Source organism: Mus musculus, chromosome 9 (genome assembly GCF_000001635.26).
Source record: "Mus musculus strain C57BL/6J chromosome 9, GRCm38.p6 C57BL/6J".
Taxonomy (NCBI): domain Eukaryota; kingdom Metazoa; phylum Chordata; class Mammalia; order Rodentia; family Muridae; genus Mus; species Mus musculus.
The window spans coordinates 63793821-63802318 of NC_000075.6; the positions used below are offsets into that span (position 1 = coordinate 63793821).

Consider the following 8498-nt stretch of genomic DNA (forward strand, 5'->3'; position numbering starts at 1 on the left):
AGTTTCCTAGCTCCCTCCATCTGCCTGGGCCGAGGAGGGTGACGCAATCAGAGCCTCAGAGTGAGTCACCTCCCGATCAGCTGCCAGACCATCCACACTGCTGATATGGGCTGAGGTACTCGTCCCACCCAGCTCGTGGGTGGCTGAACTTCATGTGCACAGCTTTTCTCTCTCTCTGCTCTCCGCCTTCTCCTTCCCTCTCTCCATTTCTCCTGCTCTTCTTTTCTCTCCCACTTTCTCTCTGGAGAGATTGGATCTCAGCACCCAAAATCTGCCAGGCTGAGTTTGCAAACCCATGTACCTTTGACATGTGCCACAGAGGGAAGAAATCCCTTTGGGGAATGACATCATGGGAGGTGACAACAGGGGGTAGGTGGGCGACTGGACCGACCTTTCAGTGGACACAGAAGCTGCTGTCTCTTGAATCAGCTACTGCCACCAGCATCTGCAGCATGCTGGCGAAAAAGGAGAACTGGGTTTCTGAGTCCCTAAACTATGCCCACAACTCTTTGTATTCAACATATAGTTGTGTTTCCTGGATTGGGTGAACTGGGCTGTAGACTCCAGTGGCCTCAAGCCAGGGCAACTTTGTGATCAGCTCTCAGGCCCTATGCTGCTGCAGCTAGCAGCCTCTAAGGGACATTCTAAAGGCCAAGGCTCAGGTCTCCAGAGACAGTGGCTGATGTGACGTCATCGATGCTCTAGGTGCCCAATGCCACTGGGCAGTCCAAGGTATGGGGTGGGCTTGCTGTTTGTATGTGCTTCTCCCTGAAGCTGATGGATCAATTAACCCAGAAAACAATGGATTGACTAGGGAGAAGAAGCAACAGCAGCCAAAAGCTGGCTCTGGGGTCTTCATGGATGACAGCCAGCCACGAGCAGTGCTCAGAGAAGGCATAGGATGCTAGCAACCGAGGTCCAGCAGGGCTCACTGGAAGGTTCTTTGCCATCTCTCCTAAAACTCGCCATGTGTGCAACTCTCCAGGCTACTTCCCACACGTGGTTTCATGCATGCAATGTTGCAGAACCAAAATCCAGCATCCATCCAGCATCCATCCAGGATCATGGAGCACCAGTGGTACCCAGAGGCTCCCTTGGCAGTCCTCGGTCCCTGGCCTCCCCTGGGTAGGAGAGGAGTAGAGCATTCTCCATACAGGAAAGGACAAACCTCCTGGGAAGGGAGAGGAGTAGTCAGTTGCTATGGCAGCTCATGCTGAGTTCCCGTCAGTAACTCTATAGCGTGGGGCCTTACTACCCAGCAGCACAAACACAGTTGACAAATGACTGTATGGCTTATAACACAAGGCACCAGGTTTCTGCCCAAAAGCCTCTCACGGCTTCCCACTTCTGAGAGAGCAAAATTCAAAGGACTTGCAAGACAGTTTGCTTCTTTGTCCCCATTCCTCCAACTACCTGGTCCCCAGCCTGTCTACTGACCCTCCAAACACACTGGCTCACCCCCACCTCAGGCCCTCGCCATGGCTGTTGGCTTTGCAGATTCTGGCATATCCGTGCAGCATACCTTCTGGTCTTTGCAGAAACACAGGCATCTCAACGAGGCCTTCCAAGAACTCTCTAGATGGTAGCAGTGCTTCCTCCCAGAGCCTGCCCACTCCCTGACTTCACTTTCCTTTGCAGCTCTGATGGCCTCACAGACTGTCCCTCTCTGTTGTCTCATTTCTTTCCTGCCTGATTCCACCCCACGAAGCTCCATGAGGACAAACTTTTGTGTTTTGTTCTCCCATGAGATAGGTTAGGGTGTTCTGATCTATGTGTGCCCCGAGGGGGAAGGGGGGACAATCATTGGCTGCTTCTACTGTCCTCTGAATGATGACGTATTTGAAGCTTTTCCTTTTAAAGACAAACTGGGCTGGATTTGACTTCATTGCAAGGATGCTTGTCTAGCATGGGGAAAGGGCTGGGTTCCACCCCCAGCATCAAATAAACCAGGCAAGGCAGAATACAGCTACGATCCCGAACTTAGGAGGTGGAGACAGAGGACCAGAAGCTCAAGGTCACCCTTGGCTATGTGGAGAGCTTGAGGTCAGCCTGAGCTATGGGAGCCCCATCCCAAGCAAACAAAGACAGAACTTTAACTTTAAAAAAGCCCAGCTCCTTGTCCCCCATCCCTTCTCCTGTAAAAAAAAAATTATATACAAATTCTAGGGTTTTTCATATCCTCTTCTCTGCCAGCTTCCTCTGCCACCTAACTAATGAAAGCTTGTCAGGAAAATGAATAGATTTTGATAATAAAACACTGAGCCACTGTGTTCTGGAATGTTATGTAAGACGTCGGGAGGATGTGGATTTCCCACTGCCTCTCAGCCTGCACAAACAGGCGGCCACACACACACACACACACACACACACACACACACACACCACACACACACCACACACACACCACACACACACACACACCATACACACTACATACACATACTACACACACCAAACACACATCCCACACACTATACTATACGTATCCCCCATACACTCCCCCACATACTCTGTACACACCAAACAAATCATATACACATATACACATACCATACACCCCCCCCCACATACACACCATATACCACACACACACACAACTATTCCATGTTATCTTTTGCTGTTTGTTGTTTTGATAGATCCCAGGTATACGTCAGGCATGACTGAAATAGAGATGAGAAAAGTGTCGATTTCCAGTGTTTTCTGGTCCTCCAGTGGGACAGGAAGTCAGCTGAGGCCACTTGGTAGACAGCATCCCTCCCAGGGTCAGCTGAGGCCACAGCATCAGCTTCAAGAGAATGCTCATGAGCCCTGACATGCTGGAAAACAGCTGGATGGGAACAGCTGGCATTCAGCCCCCAGGAAGAGGACGGCCTGACTGGGGGCAGTGTGGGGAGCTTTGGGACTGAAAGCCTGTTAGGCCCACAGGGAAGCAAGCCTGAGAAGCTGTGAAGTGAACATCCAACCCATCCAGGTACAAGGCCAGAGTGTGAAGCCATGAGTCTTGATGAGACTCACTTATCACAGACAGTCCAAGCCCCCACCTAACCTTAGGGTCTTCCAGATTCTGCCAAAGCCGACATGCCAAGATGCACGTGCTTCTAGGTGATGCTCCCTGCCACCTCACAGATGACAACAGCGACACTCTCTAAAGTGCATTAGCATATAACATACATGTTTTACTTTGTATTTACTTTGGTATTATTTGTCCTGCTTCCTCCCCTCCCTCCCCCATCCTCCCATCCCCCTTGATGGGTCCCTTCCTTCCCCCAAGTAGTCTTTCCCTTCCGTATATTTAAATACTTATTATTTTATTTTTTGTACATGTGTGTGCGCCTGAGTTGTGCCTAGGCTCCATGTGTGTGCAGAAGCCCTCGGAGCTCAGAAGAGGGAACTGGATCCCAGAGAACCGAAGTTACATGAAGTCGCGTGTAACTTCAGGTGGCTGTGAATTGCCATGTGGGTGCTTCGAACTGAGCCCAGTTCCTCAAGGGCAGTGCATGCTCATAACCACTGAGCCCGTGCCCCTGGCCCGCCCTTCCTGCTCTTTTGTTGAATGCACTCCATTACCCAACCCCTGAGATCTCTTCCTCCTCATGGCCCCCTTCCTTATAACTTATACACGTGTGCATCCATCGAACACAGTTAGGTCTGGATCCCACATCTGACAAAATAACAAAAAAAACATGTGACATTTGTCTTTCTAAAGCTGGCTTCCTTTGATTAACAATGCTCTCCAGGTCTCCCACTTTCCTGGAAATCTCGTGACTTCATTTTTATTTGAATGAATAAAATTCCCTTGCGCATATGAACCACATTCTCTGTATCCATTCTTCTGCTGATGGATATCTAGGCTGGCTCTGTTTCCTGGTTGAATGGTGCAGCAGTACACCTGGATACACAAGTGTCCCCATTATAGCACTTGGTGGCCTCTACACCCAGGCGTGCCAGAAAAGAGTTATGTCATAGACCTAGTCTTAATTCTTTGAGGAACCTGCATACTGATTTCCATATTCTGGCTCCAGCAGTGGACATCTTGCCAACCGTGTGCCTGATTCCTCGTTTACCCACATCCCATCTTTCCTTTCGGTGAGGACAGCCATTTTAACTAGGTCAGCAGGATTCTTTTAAAGCAGTTTTAGCTTGGGTTTCCTTGGTACTTGAGGTTGCTAAATACTTAAAAGGTATATTACTGGCCATTGAGAACCGTCTGTCTTTTAGTTGACTATTTTACTTCGTCGATGATTTGTGCCTTAGCGTTGGTTTTTGAAGTTCTCCACATGATTTAGATGTTAGCCGTGTCTGGCACACCGCTGGCAAATGTCTTGCCTGGTTGGTAGTGTGCCTCTTTGCTGCTTGTTTCTTTCGCTACACAGAAGCTTTTTAACGTCAGGTAATACCATCTGTCTTCCCACGTGATCAGAGTCCTTTCCGGAACATTCTTAACCTGTGCCTATGTTTTCAAGTATCTCCTGTTCTCTAGGAGTTATGACATTTTGGGTCTTTAAGGTCTTTGGTCCCTCTTGAATAGTTGGCCCTGGCTGATGCCGGTGTTTAGAAGGTGGATGGAGTCTTGCTAGAGAAAATGGGTCACTGGGAGTGAGTCCTGAGTGGTTGTTTTATTTTTAATTGTTATTTATTTTAAGCATGCCGTAACACTCATGAGGAAGTCTGAAGACAACTGACCAACCAGCCTGCCTTCATCTTAGGCTTCACAGCCATCTTATAGTAAAGACAAACTAGGTTCATTCCAGTCTATGATTAAATCTGTTTCTCAAGGACTGGACAATGGCCTACTTGAAACCTTAACTACAAATAGTTTTATACTGCCTGATCCAGCCATGTCTTTGTTTCAGAAGATTATTATAACCATGTCGCTATAACCATGTCTTTGATTCAGGAGGCTGTTATGACCAACTTGTTACACTTATGTTCTGTTTCTGTAACCGCATCAATTTGCCTGCCTAATCCCCCATTTGGTAACCCTGAACTATAAAAGCCCTTATCTTCTTCATGTCCATTGCTGATCTCTTAAATCCCACCTTTTGGGAGAGACAGCTCACGTACACCATGCTTCTATTTTTTTAAGTTTCTTCCCTTGGGATGTTCACCAGACACACACTGGACAAGAAAGGATGAAGCAAAATCCAAAACAGGTGGGTCAGAGGATCCTAGGGGTGGGGTGGGGAGGGTCTCCTTGGAAGATTTCAGGGTTATAGCCCTTCAATGTTACAGCTCTTTTAGAAAATAGCTCTCTTAAACAAGAGTCAGCAGAAAAAAACTTGTGTATGCACACTTAATTTGTGATGAATCAAGGGCTATATATATGACCCTTGGAGAGTGGGAAGGGGTTCTTCTTAGGGTGAAGTTTCATTGAGGATGCTGAGGTTTAAGTTTCTGAGGATGCCTCATTTGCATGGAGAGGCATTCCAGGAAGTTGAACCTGTAATTACATGACACTCCTCAGGTAGAGACTGACAGTCAGTTTCCCCTGATCAGGCAGAGAAGAAGCCCTGCTAAAAAAAGGGAGTCCTTCATTTTGCACGAAGCTCAGGAAAGCTGTCCAGACATGGTAGATTACAACCTTGGTAGTGAGGTACAAGAGTACATACATTTAAAAAGCTTGCTTTAAATGGTTTGGCCACGATGATTTGGGTTGATGGCCCTTCTCTTCTCACCTGTGGGAGTAACACAACTTGCCTAGGTCTGCCCTTCCATCCACGTGGGTCCAAGGGATTGAACTCAAGCCATCAAACTTGGCAGATAGGCAGCTTTACCTGCTGAACCCTCTCGATAGCCCCAGCCTTGAGGTCTTATAGCCCTACCCATCTTCTTCTTCTTTTTTCTTTTTTCTTTTTCTTTTCTTTTTTTTTTTTTTTTTTTTTTTTTTGGTTTTTCGAGACAGGGTTTCTCTGTGTAGCCCTGGCTGTCCTGGAACTCACTTTGTAGACGAGGCTGGCCTCGAACTCAGAAATCCGACTACTTCTGTCTACCAAGTGCTGGGATTAAAGGCGTGTGCCACCATGCCTGGCCTCTGCCCAACTTCTTGTTTACTGTTTATTCCTGACTACAGACACACAAGGAAAAGGAGAAAGAGAGAAAGAGAGGGAGGGAGGGAGGAAGAAAGGGAGAAAAGAGAGAGAGAGAGAGAGAGAGAGAGAGAGAGAGAGAGAGCGCTTGAGGGCAAGCAGGTGGGCAGGCAGGCGTTCCTGTCTGGGTCTGTGGCCCTATTACAGCAGGGACCTGTGTTGATGCCCATGGTCTGCATTAATGCTAAAGGCCGTGTGACGTCTCTGGTCTGGACTGCTACCTGAGACCATGTTGATGTCTGAGAGCCAAGCTGAGCTGGCCCCACCCCCCCTACCCACTACCCCAAGATGGTGCCAGAAATGCAGGAGAACTGGTCAAGAGGTAGTCCAGCCGGCTGCCTCATGTGCCCTTGCCTGGGCAACCCAGGAGAGCTAGCCCTGGTACCAGGGCACAGGAGACCCTGTAGGCTGACAAACATGGCCACCACCTAGGCCCAGATCCAGGGTTTTGATTTGGCTCACCTCAACATCTATGCCAACTATGAGCTCCTGGAACCCATGAAAGGGTCCTGCAGACCCAAAGCTGCAGAAGCTCCATGACACAGGGCAACAACACGGCATCTGAGAGGAGTCCCAGTGAGGATCCAGTATTGTAGCAGAAGCCAGAGGCCTCAAACCAGACCAATGATTCATGGCAATGAGTGCAAGAAAAGCTGTTTTGACAAAAGGGCATACTGTGTGACACACTGCGACACACTGCAGCTTCCACAGTGAGATTTTAAAAAAAAAATCATTGTTGTTATTTATTTCCAATTCTTTCTACTTTCTAGCCCTGGAATAGTGGCAAATGGTGTGTTCCAGCTTTCTGAATCGGAGCTGTGGCCCAGCAGGGCTGCAAGCTCAGAGAAGGGTCTGAGGGGACCGTGGGATCTGTCTGCTGACTTCTCTCTGAAGGGGAGCAGGCGCTGCTGGCCCCACCCCTGATCCCCTCCCCTCCATGTATTCCGGGTCTGAAAGTGAGCTCACCCGAGCTAATGCTGGAGCTAACCTTAGTGCCACAGGTGACTGCCACAGTATCTGCCTGAGTTCTCCACAGCAGCATGCACAGGCGCACAGGCCACCACGGGCAGTAGCTTAGCTCCACACAGGGCCTTTTCAAAGATGGAGGCTTCTCTGCTCATCTTCAGGAAAAACAAAAGGAGGAAGAAAAGAGAGGAGTAGTGGGCGTGACTGCTTCCATTCCTCAACTGTGCCTTCTGAGTAGCAGCAGCCCCTCCATCCCACTGTCTGTCCACTGTCAGCCTCTGTGCGGACAGCCACACCCTCGCAGGCCAATAGCTGGTTGTCTTATTAGCTACAGCAGAAAGCTGGTCCCGAATGCGACCCAGCCCGTCTAACAAGGTATCCAGAGTCTCTTTGCTCAGCTCCATGGTCACAGCCGAGATGGAGGGTTTCTCTCCACACAGACTAGGATCCTCCTAGATCTTCATCTGGAGCAGGCATATGGGGACAGCCATTCGGCTGATGCTGTCAGAGGAGGTTTTGCTATCCACGCTCCAGTCCAGGTCCACCGGGCGTGGCCGAGAGATCTGGTTTCCTTGGGCTTCGGTTTGCCATGTTGATATGTGCTCCAGGATGATTTTTGTCAGCAGGTTTTGAGGTTTGGGTGGAAACTTTCTGGAAAGAGAGCCAGAATCGCCTCAGCAGAGGACAGGCCACAAAGGCCACCAGCCTAGTGGTGCAGAGTCTGGAGCAGTTGCTCTGCCTCCTCCTGGGTCACAGACAAGCTGGAACATGTATTATTGAGGAGTTTTTTGTTTTGTTTTGTTTTTTTTCAGTCAAGGGCTGAACTGGAGAAGTTTTCTGGGCATAGTGGTCTGATGACATCTTTTGAGGAGGCCTTCGGCAGACTCTGGAGCACCACAAAATGCTCCGCAGTCAGGGCCGCCATCTTTCTGGAGTGGAGATTTTTTTATTTTTAATTCTTTATTTTTATTCTTTTGGTGGGGTGGGGGTTACAAGGGTGAAGGGCAAATATGAAAGGACTAGAAAATGAATGGGATTGGTGTGCACAATGTGAAATTCACAAAGAATCAATAATAAATATGAAAAAATGCAAAAAAAAAACCTGAAATTTGGCTTTTATTTTTATTTGTTTGTTTGTTAAGCTCCCTGAGAGCACGCTTCTGATTGGAAAACCTGTGGGATGTCCAGGGGATAGCCAGGTGCCAGGTTGAAAGGTCTAACTAACATTGCTCTGGGTCTGGGATGACCTCTGTACCGCATTAAAAGAAAATCATTGAACTGATGGGCAGGTGGAGTGATGCAGGCAGCAGAGGCAGGATGCTGGTGCCCGAGGGAAAGGCAGCCTCTCACTTTCAAAGGCCTATCAGCCATCATGACCGTCAGCAGACTGTAAGACGGGGAAGCCCCAGGAGATTTCCCCACAAAGCTTCCAGAGACAGCTTCTTG

General features: G+C 48.7%; 1 long non-coding RNA gene and 1 pseudogene across 1 annotated transcript; both read right to left on the reverse strand.

Annotated features, from left to right (window-relative positions):
* Positions 1–284: 284 nt before the first annotated feature.
* Positions 285–1860, reverse strand: Gm39359. The gene is made up of 2 exons (XR_870852.3): positions 1523–1860; positions 285–1171 (listed from the first exon to the last, which is right to left on the reverse strand). It is a non-coding gene; the product is annotated as a predicted gene, 39359 (long non-coding RNA).
* Gm2553 (predicted gene 2553) lies at positions 7373–7977 on the reverse strand (annotated as a pseudogene).